General features: G+C 35.5%; 1 pseudogene; it reads right to left on the bottom strand.

Moving 5' to 3' along the window:
- Positions 1-8,320: 8,320 nt before the first annotated feature.
- Positions 8,321-14,855, bottom strand: LOC130591115 (uncharacterized; annotated as a pseudogene).
- Positions 14,856-15,863: the final 1,008 nt, after the last annotated feature.

The raw sequence follows: 15,863 nt of genomic DNA on the forward strand, positions 1-15,863 counted from the left end.
AACAAAATTTACATGAGAACTCTTTTAAAACTCTTCTTGTAAACTATAAAAGATTCTTTTAAAACTAAACTTCTATCTTTTCAAACAAACTCGACCAAAATAAGTTTAAAACCCTTATAAAATTCTTCTCGTAACTATAAAAGATTTAGTAAGAAATATTACCTTTTAAACTTTTCTTGTAAACTTATAAAACATTTAAGTAAGAAATCTTACCTTTTATGAATCATAGCAAGGCAACTACTTCTGTCCAAACGGCTTCTTAGTTAAACCAAAAGCTAAAACATAACATGTGTACTTCCTAAATAATAGAAGACTTGACTTTAACTAACTCAGTTGTATAAATCAATCAACCTTTCCTAGTTGCACATAAAACATTAAACATCATAAGCCATACAAATGACTTCACTATTCTAACTTGAACTTCCATTTAAGTGTCTAACTAAAACCTTTTACCAAATTAATTCAAATCACCTTACTTTATATATAAACATCTAACAGTCATAATATATATTTGCACTAGGGAAAAAAAAGGAAGGGTTGCGCTGGAAGGACTGCGCTTTCTTTATTACGCAACCCTTCTATACAGTAGGGCTGCGCTTTTAAATAAAACGCAGCCCTTCGTTAAAGTAGGGCTGCGTTTTAATAGAAAAGCGCAGCCCTTTTATGGGCTTTTTTTTTTAAAAGAGCAGCCCTCACAATAAATTCTCACGCCTCTCTCTCTCTCACCCTCCCTCTTCTCTCTCTTCTCTCTCTCTCACGCCTCTCTCTCTCTCACCCTCCCTCTTCTCTCTCTTCTCTCTCACCCTCCCAGACAAACAAAAGCGCCACCCCTATTTGTATCATCTTATACCATTTTTTCTTAGATCTCTTTCAGAATACAAAATATATTTGGTTACCGAAGAAAAATGGAATGTAACGATGCTCATCAGGAGTATCATCAGCATCACCAAACGTCAAATCCGACAACGACGAAGATCCACCGGATCCCACCTCGCTATCGGAGGCGCATCCGGCTTTAACAACATCGTTCGAAGATGAGGCAGCCGCAACAAGAGAAGAAGAACAAGATGATGAAGAAGACGATGAGGTAACAGTAACAAGATGTAAATGGCGAAACCCCAATTTCTGATTAACCACAAGTTATAGATTTTTCGTTTTTCAGATCTATAGTTTCTTAATCTTTGTTTTGATTAATGTTCTTGTATTTTCAGATCTATAATTTTTTCTCTTCTGTATTTTAGTTTTTGTTCCTTTTTTTTTCATTTTCGTTCTTCTATATTTTAGTTTTAGTTTTTGTTCTTTTTTTTTTTCATTTTCGTTCTTCTGCGTTTTAGTTTTAGTTTTAGTTTTTGTTCCTTTTTTTCATTTTCGTTCATTTTAGTTCTTCTGTATTGTTATAATTTACGACATTCCTAGTATATTTACAACTAAATGATAGAGATTATTGTTACAAATTATGATGGCTTTGTGCTTTTTATTTGATTTGTGACTTGTGAGACAACCATGTAAGTGTCTAGTGTTAACCAGAAACAGAGAATTTGAAGTGTTGAGAAGAATGCAGGATTCAGTTGTACAATAAACGAATATCATTCAAAAACACAAAGAACCTTGTTATGACCAAGCTCCATACTAATATATGAGTAAAAAAATGTCAAATTTTTTTTTTGGTAGGAAGGGCTGCACTTTTACCTAAAAAGCGCAGCCCTTCAAGCTTAGAAGGGCTACGTTTGAAAAGCGCAACCCTACTTAAAAAGTGAAGGGCTGCTATTGAAAGGGCTGCTGTCAAAAAGCGCAGCCCTAAAGGCCTTTTTTAGCGCATCCCTTTCTTATTTTTCTACTAGTGTTGGATAATTATGAATTCATTACAAAACAATTATATGAAAAAGTAGAGTTTTAAAATGAACTATACAAAATATAAGTTTTGGACAGAAACTTTAAATGAGCATAACTTTCTCATACAATATCCCAATCAACTGTTTCTTGAGCCTATCTTGAGTAAAATTTCGATACGGACAACTTTTGTGAAATAGTATTTTTGCTAAAAATACCCAAAAACTATAGAAACACACAATTTACAAAATTAACCTGTTTTGCTTACGAATTACAACACCTTATCGCTCTACATAGCATTAAGATACAGACCTTCCATTCAATCAAACCTCAAGCCATCCACCTCACACTAACAAGTTTAATCATCATTTTACCAATCCAAACTAACTATTATACTCAATCAATTCATGCTCACAACCTTCAAATCAAAAACCCCAATTCAATTTCAATCACAACCCCTAACTTCTTGAACTTGTGAAAAACAGAAATTAAATTAAGAACTTAACTTACCCACTACTATGGAAGATTAAGGATGAAGTAAGCCTGTAAATTTGATCATAAAACGCGCACTAAACGCCCCCAAACGAAAAAAAAATGTGCTCTTACTCCCTTCTCTTCATGTGTTTTCGTTCTCTCTTCCTTCTTGTGCATATGTGCATCTGTATCGGCGCCATCGACGTCGTGAATGGCTCGTCGGAGCCCGCCATCCTCCAATTTCTCTTCTCTCCTTCGAACTCCCTCTGCACCCTTTCCTCCTTTCATCTCTCTTTCTTTGTTTTCCCTTTGCTGAAGAAATCAATATCACGCTTCATCTTTCCCTTTCGTTTTCTTTCTTTTTGTTTGTTTTTTTACTTTTTTTCCCCACTTAAAATGATTAATTACTCCTATTCTTCCATCTTCCTTCCACGTCTCTTTCTATTAATTTTTTTTCCATTTTTTCCCCTCCATCTAATTTTCTCTAATCCCCCCTTGTAATCTATTTAGTCCAATTACCACAAATCCCCCTCCTTTTACATATATCTAAATACATCTATTTACCTTTTCAAAATATAATTTAAATACTGATACAACTTCCTATAAAACAATAATAACTGATACTCATTAAAAGAATTAAACTCAATATCTCTTTAAGTCATTCCATTAAAACGTTACAAAATAATTAACTAAACAAATACAATTAACTTTTCAATAATTCTATAATCAAATCCATTTCCTTTAAATATATTTGAGGACTATTAATATATAATCTAGCTAAAAATTGTACTTGGCAGTTAATAGAAAACTCTTTAAAACAAGGGTATTACAAACCGCCAAGCCAAAGGTCGCCGCGAAAAACAAGTGCTTCCACTATCACAAGATAGGACACTGGAAGAGGAACTACCCTGTATACTTGGAGGAAAAGAAGTCTAGGGCTTCCACTTCAGGTATATTTGTTATAAAAATTAATTTTACTTCTACTTCTTTGTGGGTATTTGATACCGGTTGTGGTTCTCACATAGTTAATGATGTGCAGGGACTAAAAATAAGTAGGAAGCTGGAAAAGGGCGAGCCCTAGCTATGCATTGGAAATGGAGCACGAGTTGCTGCACTTGCCATAGAAAGCTATAGTCTGCATTTGCCATATGGCTTTGTTTTAGAACACAATAATTGTTATTTTGTTCCTTCGAACATAATTTCTGTTTCTGTCTTGGATTCTGAAGGGTTTTGTTTTGAAATTAAGAACAAGTGTTGATCCATTTCCTACAATAATATGTTCTATGCCAGTGTTAAATTGATAAATGGCTTATATGTGCTTGATAGGTCGGTACAAGTCTATAACATAGATAGTAAGAAACAAAAATCAAATGATTCAAACCTAACCTACATTTGGCATTGTCGAATGCTTCATATAAACCAAAAGCGTATCCAGAAGTTATAAAAGGATGGTATTCTTCCATCACTTGATGCATGTGAATCATGCTTAATGGGTAAGATGACAAAAACACCATTTACTGGAAAGGGTGAAAAGGTAGCGATCTCTTGGGCCTCATACATATAGATGTTTGTGGTGATATGAGCACAAAGGCAAGGGGAGGGTATTACTTCATTACCTTTACTGACGATTTGAGTAGATATGGATATGTCTGCTTAATGAAATATAAGTCGAAATCTTTTGACAAATTCAAAGAGTTCAAAAATGAAGTACATAATCAACTTGGTAAGACGATAAAAACACTGCGATCCGATCGTGGTGACGAGTATTTGAGCCAAGAATTTGATGATCATTTAAAGGATTGTGAAATTATTTCACAATTGACTCCACCAGGAACACCTCAGTTAAATGGTGCATCCGAAAGGAGGAATCGAACCTTGCTAGATATGGTTCGATTAATAATGAGTCTTGCTGATTTTCCGATTTCCTTTTGGGTACATGCTCTCGAAATAGCTGGACGTACACTGAATAAGAGCCCGTCAAAGGCTATAGAAAAGACTCCATATGAGTTATGGAATGGAAAAACTCCAAACTTGTCTTTTCTTAAGATATGGGGATGTGAGGTCTATGTAAAGCGGTTACTATCAGACAAACTTGCACCCAAGTCAGATAAATGTCTCTTTGTGGGATAGCCAAAAGAGACAATGGGTTATTATTTCTATAACTGTCAAGAGAAAAAAGTGTTTGTTACTCGTGATGGTGTCTTTCTTGAGAAGGAATTTGTTTCTAGAAAAGTGGGAGTAAAATATTACTCGAAGAAATTCGAGATGAGCAACAACTGGGGTTCACACCATGTCAGAGACGGCTCGACAAGATGAAAGTCATGGTCAGGAGATGATGTATTCAACGCGTGAACCTCCTACAATCCTACTTGAATCTAATTCAAGCGAAAAACTTCAAGAAGTTGAAGAAAACATTTCTCTTGATGCTCAGGCCCCCGCGTAGGCCAAGTAGACTAAGGATTCCAAACAAAAGGTTGGTTGATTTCCTGTTAACTGCAATCTCTAAAATTATGATTTTGGAGAATTCAGAACCGACTACTTACAAACAAGCTTTGAAGATCCCAGACTCTGAGAAATGGCTTGAGGCCATGAAGTCCGAGTTAGACTCCATGTCTGAGAATGAAGTCTAGACCATGGTCGACTTGCCTGATGGGGTTAATCCTATTGGATGCAAGTGGGTGTTCAAATTGAAAACAGATAAAGATGGAAATGTCTATGTCTACAAAGGAAGATTGGTTGCAAAAGGATTCAGGAAAATTCATGGTATAGAGTATGATGAGACCTTTTCTCCAGTGGCAATGCTTAACTCAATTCAGATACTTTTAGCGATTGGTACAATTTACGATTACGAAAATTTGGCAAATGGATGTCAAAACTGCAATCTTGAATGGGTTCTTGAATGAAAATGTGTACATGACACAACCTGAGGGTTTTGAGGATCCAAAAAATTCTAAATTGGTTTGCAAGCTTCAGATATCCATTTATGAATTGAAGCAAGCATCTCAGAGTTGGAATATTAGATTTGATGAGGCAATCAAACAATTTGGTTTCCTCAAAAGCGAAGAAGAATCTTGTGTTTACATAAAGTTTAGTTGGAGCAGCGTAGTGATCTTCTTGGTTTTGTATGTAGATTACATACTACTCAGGGAAAATGACATACCAATGCTTGAGTCAGTCAAGAAATGGTTGAAAAGTTTTATGAATGACCTTGGAGAAGGTGAGTACATACTGGGAATTAAAATCCATAGAGATAGGTCTCTAAGGATTATTGGGGTAAGTCAAGAAACTTATATTGATAAAGTCCTTACAATATTCAACATGGAAAACTCGAAGATAGGAGTCGTTCTCATGTCACATGGCATATCGCTTAGCAAAAGTCAGTGCCCCATTGAGCCTGATGAGTTAAAGAGAATGAGTAGCATCCCTTATGCTTCGGTTATAGGATCTATCATGTATGCCATGATTAGTACTTGACCAGATGTTGCATATGCCTTGAGCATGTGTAGCAGGTTCCAAGCAAACCCAGGAGAAGCACACTGGAATGTAACTAAGAGCATCCTTAAGTACTTAAGGAGGAATAAAGGCTTGTTCTTATCCTATGGAGGACAAAATGAGTTGGTTGTTGAAGGTTGTACTGATGCGAGCTTCCAAACACAGAGATGATTATAATTCTCAATCAGGGTATGTCTTTCATCTAAATGGAGGAGCAGTGAGCTGGAAGAGCTCAAAGCAAAGCACTGTAACAGACTCTACGACATAATCAGAATATTTTACAGCGGATGAAGCAGCTAAGAAAGCAGTTTAGATAGGGATTGAGTTATTCTGTGACAACAATGGTGCTATTGTACAAGCAAAAGAGCCAACATCACATAACAAGTCCAAACATATAATGAGGAAGTTTCACCTCATTCGAGAGATAGTTGACAGGAAGGATGTCAGGATCTGCAAAGTTCACATGGATGAGAATGTGGTTGATCCACTAACTAAACCACTACCTCAAGCCAAGCATGAGTGTCGTGTTAGGGCTATAGGCTTGCAGCAAATGATGGAGTGGCTTTATATTGTACTAGGTTTAGAGAAAGTTATTACAATGTAGAGATATGGTTTTGCTATTTTATGTTTATGAGAAATAAATTTCTTGTCTTCTTTGATCTTGGTTTGGTATTAAATAAAATGTCGAAATTATATCTTGAATTCAATGGTTTTGTCAAATATGTGATTTGATGAATGAAACACCATAAGTGAACAGAATTAATAGAATATTAGAGTTCCTAATCTAAGTCATTAAATTGGACATAAATGACTTATTAAAGAATTACCATATAAGATTGATTGATAGTGTCATTTCATGGGCTATAGGAACATAGAGATATTTAATCAATCATATGGATATGTATGCTTGATGCATAATCGAACAAGACCTACTTAAGTTTTATAGCTTCATAATTATATTAGTAGATTCCTAAGACATGAGTGGAACACTACTTAGCTTAATGATTGGTATAACTTTGATGCTGTTAAACCTCATGCGATAGAAGAGGACTACAAAGGCAGCATTTGGGTTGTGCTAAAAGTTGAGTGGAAGTTTTTGTTGACACAAGATTGAAAAGTCCTCTTATATTAAATGGGATAGGTGTCTTGGCCCCTTGTAGAGTAAAAATTGAAAAATGCATGGTTGTGCTCAAATGAATTATTTGATGATCATTTGTTTGTCAATTCACAACTCAAATTTCAAGGATTAATTTAAAGACTAGTATTGATGACATAGATATATGGTCATACTATCAAATTAGACACTAAGAGACTTAGGGGGCGTTTGGTTCATATTATGGTATGGGTTTGGAATCAGGAATGAAACCAAGGTGGTATGGGTTTGGAACTTGATACTTAATACCTTGTGTAAATTTCTTTTATTTGATACCTAGAGGTAAGGTATGAGCCATACCCACCTCTCCCCATGGGTTTCTAAACCCCATACCTTATGGGTTTGAGGTATGGGTTTAAAATTTAGAAATAAGTTAAACAAACACTAGGTATGGGTTTTGTTCATTCCAAACCCATACCTCATACCTAAAACTAGTGAACCAAACACCCCCTTAAGGAATTTGAATGTTCCGCACTCGTCTCAGACAAGTGGGAGATTGAAGGAATTATGTTATCGACTTTAATGCAATTACTAAATATAACATGAGTCATATTATGGACATAATAAATTCATTAAATTGGATCGTCTATACGTCTTGATAGAGAATGCTATAGAACTTCAAGTTTAGTAATTAATAAACCCGAAGCCCAATTAGATGAATCTTACAAGGTCATACTTACACAATCTGGATCAACAAAAGAAAGACCTAGAGCCCGTGAAATACTCTAGGGGTGGCCAGCCAAAGAGAAAGAAAAGGAGAGGATTCCTAACCTAATATGTTCCTATAATTAGGTGGGGGGATTAGAAAATTAAGCAGTCAGTTTCTCTCATTATTTTCTCTGCTACGAAATACTACTCAAAGAAATAGAAGAGTTTCTCTTACTTCCAACTAGCATTGGTGGAGCGTTAATCTGGATTGGTTGACCTAGTAGAGAAATCTCAATTGCGGTTCTATCTCCGGATTTCGAAGAGTCTTGTGGAAATAACGCATCAAAGGTTAATTCTTAACTATTATGTGATCCTTGAATATATATGCATGAGATCCGATTTTAAGTGCTTATGAATATGATTCATCAAATTCCGCTTATAGTACTTACAATCCTACACTTTCATCCAACACTTTACCCAGTGTTTACTAGTTTTGATTCTTCATTGGTGGGGGGGGGGGGGGGGTTGGGGGGGGGGGGGTTGGGGGGGGGGGTGGATTACAAAGAAATGAGTCCCAACAGCAAAAATAGAAAATAATTCGCACAAGTCCTCATTTATGAAGCTGCAGTGCAAAATAAATCCATTTATCTTCGATCACAAATATTTGATGAAGGATAAATGACCAGCGTTTAGAAGGGAACGACTTGGCCTTCAAGATTAGCTTCACATATGAAGTTTTGTCCAATCCAAAGTCTGCCAAGTAAATTCTGTAGAATCAGAGTCGTTCGAACCAACATATGAGGAAATCTTGCTACTTGATGAATTTGCCAAGCCGATTTTTAGCCTCTTAGCTTCCTCCCTCAGGGTCCAATATTCTCCTGTCACAAGATATGGAAATATCAAACTGTGATGAGATGAAACACTATATTTATATATACAAACTCTTATGATTTATGGTAAGACGAGATCACCTTAACCTCTTATATTAAAGTGAGTGGACATTATAACCAAACAATCACCATTTTTGAGCAAAAAGTGAGGTGGTCTTACACTAATAGTAAGGCAAACTTACACAAGACTTCCTAATCAGTGTATAGTTCCATTAGTTGGAATTCATTAAAACTAATGCACAAAAATGATAATATATAGGAAAAGTTGACGTAAATAATATCAACTTCCTTAAACAATGTCAACTTTTATTTTTTGGAATAATTCCACGTTTGGGATGACCTAATAACTCAACTCTTAATTATAATATTGGCCCAAAAGGATTATAGGAGACAAGAAAATATCAATTTGGATTACTATGAGAAGGTCCCCCCAAAACTCGAAATGATTTGTATATAATAGTAAGGCAAACTTATTACCAGGCTCTGTTTGGGGAGGCATTTTAGGTGCCTAAAATGATAAGTTGCTAAAAATTTTAGGGGCTAAAATGAATTAGGTGTGTTTGGGAAATAACTAAAATAAAATTTCAGTTCCTAAGATGACTAATTTTGACAAGGTAAAAAATATAACGTTTGAAAATCAGGTACCTAAAATCAGGTACCTAAAATCTTGGAATATAACGTTATTAGAGAAAATATTACACTCACAACCAAATTCTCTCTCATTCTCTCTTGTCTTCTCTACTGCGTTGTCTTCGATTCTACTGCATCTCTTCTCAATTTCTGTAGCAAGTACATCCAATTTCCTTCTTCATCTCCTTGAATCTCCAGATGAATTTACTTGCAATTTTATGCAAATCTCGTTGTTATTTCTCTGGGTTTTTTTTAATGATTTTGGTTTTATTTTCCCTTTGTATCTCATGTATTTGATGTAGAGAGGAGACAACATTCAATTGAATGTACAGATTTGCGTGTTATCTGCTGCTTCCGGCCATGTTATTTGAAGGAATCCTTCATTCTATTAATTAAAAAATCATTATGTTATAATTAAATTAAGTGCAATGATGCTAAGATTGGTAAAATCAAAATTATATCCATAGTTGTTTCATGGGTGAGGGTGACGTATGATTGTGTGAGTAATGACTTTGCAAGGTGTCATCTTCCTATTTTTGTTGTCAACCTTCATGTTCTTATTTTGACTTCTCAACTGGTATTATGTTATTCATCTGATCACGTCATCTGTGTATGAGTATATAACACTTGTGTATGATTGTTTGAATATCTATTTGAAGGGGAGAAAGAATTGACTTCCAATATATATAAGCATTGTGAATATAATACAATGTTTTGTGGTTTGCGATGCTTGTAACTTGGGAACCTTACATGTAATTGTCTTTACTTCGGAAGATTTGAATTTTTATTTTTTGTTCTTAGTTTTTTTTTTTATATATATAGATGACATGACGCCAACAAATGATAAAAAAGAGGGAAATTTCATATGGACAGATGATGACATGATAACTTTTTGTGACATTTTGATCGCCTCATTTGATGAAAAAGTAAAAGGACGTGCAATAAAGTGGGTATTTGTTCATGATGAGTTTGAGAAAAGAATTAAGCGGAAATGTCCAATAAAAAGTATGAAGAATAAGTATGATTGGATGAGGCGAGATTGGCAACTTTGGAAATTCTAAAAAATAGGGGAAATTGGGCTTGGGTGGGACCCTACTATGGGAAAGATCAAAGCTTCAATTGAATGGTGGGAAAAGAAAATTATGGTGAGTATCATATTACTACATCATATTAATTTTTTGTATAGACTTATTTTGTATAAGTTAAATTTATAATACTATCTTTGCATTTTGTAGGAGAAACCTGAAGTAAAAAAGTTCCTAAATAAAGGAATATATACTCCCGAGATAGAAGATTTATGGAATAGAGTGTATCAAGATGGATATGCTACTGGTGAACATGTTGTGTCAACAAGTATTGACCCGTCGAGTGTGATTGTGGTTAATGTGGAAGATGAAAGAAGTGGTCGATAACGATGAGGGTGTTGATGAAAATGATAAGAGCATTCAGGATCTGACTTAGATAATGTGGATAGTCAAGGGCCAAACTTTTATAGCAATTTACTGAAAGATGTCTCATCCCAAGTACCTAGTTATTCTATTAGTGGGATTGGGGTACGCAAACATCTGATTTAGGAGTTAGTGGTGGTTCCCACACTCACATTCCAAATGTTGATTCTCAGATACTACTATGGGTAGTGAGCCCTCCAACCTAAAGGGTAAAAATGATAGTTTGTATGATATGTTTTTTTATTGGCCATTTGAATGACAAAAATTGAATTATGTTTTTGCGTGTTATAAAATCATATTTAAGTTTGATTAATGTTTTGCAGTCTTATTATATGGTTATTAGGTATACACGATGGACATTGAAAGGAGAAAGAAGAAAAGACAGAAATTATTTTAGGTGCTAATGACATGTAATACATGTGCTATTTTTGTAAGTATATTTACAAAGAACCATGCATGACTTCCAACCAAACAGGAGAAGACTCGATGAATGACATTTTAAACGGACATTAGATACGATGCATCAATGCTTTTTGGATGGAATCAAGTGTGTTTAGAAAATTGTGTGAAGAAGTACATCTTACATATGGACTGGAACCAGAGTAAGAAAATGACTGTTGTTCAAAAAGTCGGTATATTTATCTATACTTTTGCATTGGGTATATCTAATGGAGAGGTAGCAGAACGATTCCAACGTTCTGGTGAGACTATTAGTAGAGCATTTCAAGAAGTTCTAGAAGCAATTAGTGGCCGAAGTAGGGGTTATATGAGTCTTGCACGTGATATAATAAAACCAAAGGATAGAAGCTTTCTAGATATACCATCCCAAATTGAACATGACTCAAGATACATGCCATATTTTATGGTATGACTTCATAAACTCAGATTGAGATTTTATAATTATACAATGTAATTAAATATTGGAATAATATTACACCCTTTATTATAATCACTTAAGCTTATTTATCTTTCATTATTTCTAAATATAATAGGATGCTATTGGGTGCATTGATGACACTCATATCGATGCATGCATTCCTGAGGCAGAGCAACTGCGTTATAGGGACGGAAAGGGATCCCTACTTTCAATGTCATGGCTACATGTGATTTTGATATGTGTTTCACTTTCATTTCTGTTGGATGGGAAGGATCTACTCATGACACACATGTTTTTCTTCATGCGCTTCACACACCAGAATTAAACTTTCCAAAACCACCCGAAGGTATATAGGATCTTCTTCTGATAATTACTTGAAGTTTTATATTTTTGAACCCATTGTTTTATTAATTTATTACAGGTAAGTATTATTTGGTTGATAAAGGATATCCAGATAGAAAAGGCTATTTGGTACCCTATCCAAAGACAAGGTATCATAAGGATGAATATGAACATGAGCCACCAACTAATGAAAAAGAAGCTTTCAATCGTTCTCATTCTTCCCTTCGAAGTTGTATCGAGAGATCATTTGGAGTTTTTTTTAAAAAGATGGAAAATATTACAGCAAATGCCATAATTTAGTATCAATACTCAAATTGATGTCATCATGGCCACCTTTGCCTTACACAACTACATACGAAAAAGTTCAACAAATGACCTTATGTTTAGTATGCTTGATAATTATCCGGATTATATGCCAAATGACGAAATCCCGGATGTTGCTAATTACAGAAGTAGCGAAACATCAAGAGAGACTACTAAAGAGATGGATTTGGTTCGTGACGGTATTGCTAATCAAATATGGAGTGGAAAATAATTTGTTATTATATTTTGCAAGTATCGTATTTTTTTGTATTATGGCGATTTTTATGCATAATATGATAGTATAAATTTAGAGAAATATGTTTCATAATTGCTTATGGAGTAGTAGCGAAATATATTTTGTCCAAGTGAGTTACGATTTCAAATATTTATATTATTTTTTATTATTTAAATACATTGAAATAAATTAGTGTTGAGATATATATAAAAAAGAATTAAAAAATCTAAATAATTAATTAACTTATGCGACTAGTTCTGCCAAACAGTTAAACTAATTAGTTACCTTATCAGTTTCAGCTATACCTTATCAGTTTCAGCTACCTTATCAGTTTCAGCTACATTTCAGGTAGTATTGCCCAACAAACCCATTACAAAGTTGAGATTATTGTGAGAAGATGAGTAAAAATTGAGATTATTCATAGATTGAAAGTAACATATGATGGTGCAATGTATACAAGTCATAATTTGTGTTTCAATATATGAACCTATTGACAAGCTTATATCTAAAGCCACAATGTTACATGATTTCATCAGCCACAGCTGAAGAGTTGAAGATTTGAAAGCATTCTTACTTCTTATCTTGATATCATATATAAAGAAGCAGTACTATTCTCATGTCCATCAATGACATTATAATAAGGTAATAGTGGTACTCTCCTAGATGAGATGATCACTCTTCCTGCACTTTCACAACAATTCTATAACGAATTCGTTGAACTCTAACCAATGCGATGCTAACTAAAGCATACATCACTACCTTAACTAGCAGATGATGACTAGATTACAAATATAACAACTTGTTCCAGTTGTGTTTCTTAATGCCTGCATATTGTTGTGAAGATAAGTGGATCTTTTTCTTATATATATTTTATTTTGATTCGGAAAGCAAGTGGTAATATAGCAACTTGTTGAACAAAAGTCGGTCAGAGAAGTACCATTGTGTTGGAATCTTTATATTAGGTCCTTGGATTTATTAAATTTAGCCAGAATTACAGTTACTTTTTTATCACTAGTTGAGCCTAGTATTTAATTGGACCATTGAAGAGGGATCATTTGAGAAGCCAATCATTACTATATCAGCAAATCAGGCCGTTATTTTGAGGGTTTGCAAGATTGACTGTTATAGCATTAGTTTAGAAGACAAACTGGTTGTCAAATATGATGGATCATAAAACATAATGTGAAGCATTTATCTTGAGACCGAACCAATTGTATATTGGAACCCCAATGTACAAGAAAGCCTCGAGTGAAAAAGGCACTTGAGAATTGATACAGTAAGCTAATATGATAAAAGAGAGGCTTACCATCCATTACCAGCTTCTGTTGTTGTAGCTTCGCCATCTGCTGCTTCAACTTGTTATTCTCCAGAGACAGAACAGCTTTTTGCTGAAGCAAAGCAGAAACCCTAAATTCTAACTCTGATTCCAATGTCTGCACCAGAGAACCATCATTAGACAAGGTAGATACTCGTGGGCCTGGACACAGAGGGACACCATCCAATGTCAGCTGAATTGCTTATAATTTGAACCAGAATGCAGGGTATCATTTAGAGTTAACTTTCAAGTAACAAGGTTTTATACAGCAGAAGTATGATTCTTAGAAAGCAGGCAACTAACTGTTGTTTTTTGAGGGGCTGAGCAGGCAACTATTAGACAAATAAATTCAAATTCCTGAAGGTCAAGATAGATGGACTAATAGGCAGGAGTCAAGACTAATGCCACGCTTCTTTGTTTCATCTGTTCATCTAGGATTAGCTGTAGGCTGTACTATGTCGAGCAACGAATCAGGCATTACAGACTCGAAATACCTGACTATAACCAGAGTGATCTGCTACCAACTCCCAAAGTCACGTGCATGGGGACACAAGAATCACATTTGAAATTATAATGTGTCATGCATACAAAATTTATTTGTCACAATTCAAAATAGAAATTTCATCCATGATTGATCAATTTCTAGTCTCCACAGGTCTGCATACAAAAGGAAAGCTTTCTATGAAAAGGAAAGCTTTATGTGACAAGGCCATCAAAAAAGGCAAATGAATCACTAGCAGACCGACAGTAATGGATCACTCTGGGAATTGAGTCCGAATCACTAAGCAAATCATCAAGCCATGCTGGCTTGTCCTCAAACATGGAACTTTGAGGTAACGATCTATGACGGCTAGTACTAGAATTACTAACTCCACGATGATTAATCGAGCCAGGTTCGAGAGTCTGACGTACAAAAGCTCTTTTTTTGCAACGGGCAACGAGGAGGAAGTTTGGAAGCTCGCGACATTATGAAATTATTAAACACTCAGCAGATTATTCAGGGTTTACTGTCACAAGGGATCTCCAGTGTAATCAATACAACAAACAATAGGCAATAATCAGTATATATAACTGCCTTACTTTTTTGGTTTATAATTTTATATTTCTTTATAAATTTTCTTCAAAAAAGACACTCAACTATGGCAAGCTTATACAACTTACTTGGCAATTTGGCATGACATAAGCAACATAAATTCAATTAGGATTATTAGGAAAGAAAAAAAATCAAATCGATTATTAATAACAAAGATTCAGGTATTGAGTAAAGAACAGAAAGGTCAAAACAAAATAAAATTGTTACCAAAACCCACTATGACAAAATCCCTGATTGTCAGGTAGAACTAACAATGTGATTATAACCATATTCAGCAGAAATAATACCCTATATCTCGAATAGTTGAAGCAAATTTACTGTTTACAATTATTACAGTTCAACAATTAGTAATGCAAATAAAAGCTGTTTCTGTCTAGAAATTAAGGATGCTAACTGCCTTGTCAAGGAAATACCGGGTCAGATCTGAATGTCCTAAGTCAATAGTCCGTACACCGTAATCCTGCAAAATGTAAGGTTAGACTGCCTCGGAGGTGGTTCCGGGATCGCCTCTCCGACGCTCAAGTCAGTGATCAAGCTAGAGAGATAAAGTCTAGAGAGAGATGCTCTGGTTTGTTAGGTAAGAATTCAATACCTTCTCATTGATGAGGGTGCTGGGTATTAATAATGCTTTGGGATTCCCAGCCGTAAGCCAACTGGAGGGCACTGACAGTTGGAAGAATTCCCCCTAAATTTTGCGCCGATGTCGGCCAAGTATCTCACAAGATGGGTGAGGACGAGGCGCTGCTTAAGCTCAAGGTCGCTCTGGCCGACTCGTGCCCATAGGCGGACTGGAACTCTGTTTGGTCTCGCTATCAGGAGCTCGCCGAGGCCGAGGCCACTGAGATTCGTGCCAAGACGGCACAGGAGGCCGGTACTGATGATGATGATGATGAGAACGCCCTGGAAGGTGGAAGCACCGAGTAGCCTGATGCCGAGGCCGTGACCGAGCAGCTTGATGCTGACCCTTCAACCCAGCTTCCTTAGGGCCTAGGCTTATTTTCCGAGCGGGGTATATGGATAATCCGGGATCTGGACAACTTTCCAATGACAGCTCGAGCTTTGGCCAAGTACATTCTCATGTTATCTTCCTTGGCCTCATATTCTCTTGAAACCTGGCCCACAATGAGTTGTGA

The sequence above is a fragment of the Beta vulgaris genome, chromosome 4, assembly GCF_026745355.1.
Source record: "Beta vulgaris subsp. vulgaris cultivar EL10 chromosome 4, EL10.2, whole genome shotgun sequence".
NCBI classification, from domain to species: domain Eukaryota; kingdom Viridiplantae; phylum Streptophyta; class Magnoliopsida; order Caryophyllales; family Amaranthaceae; genus Beta; species Beta vulgaris.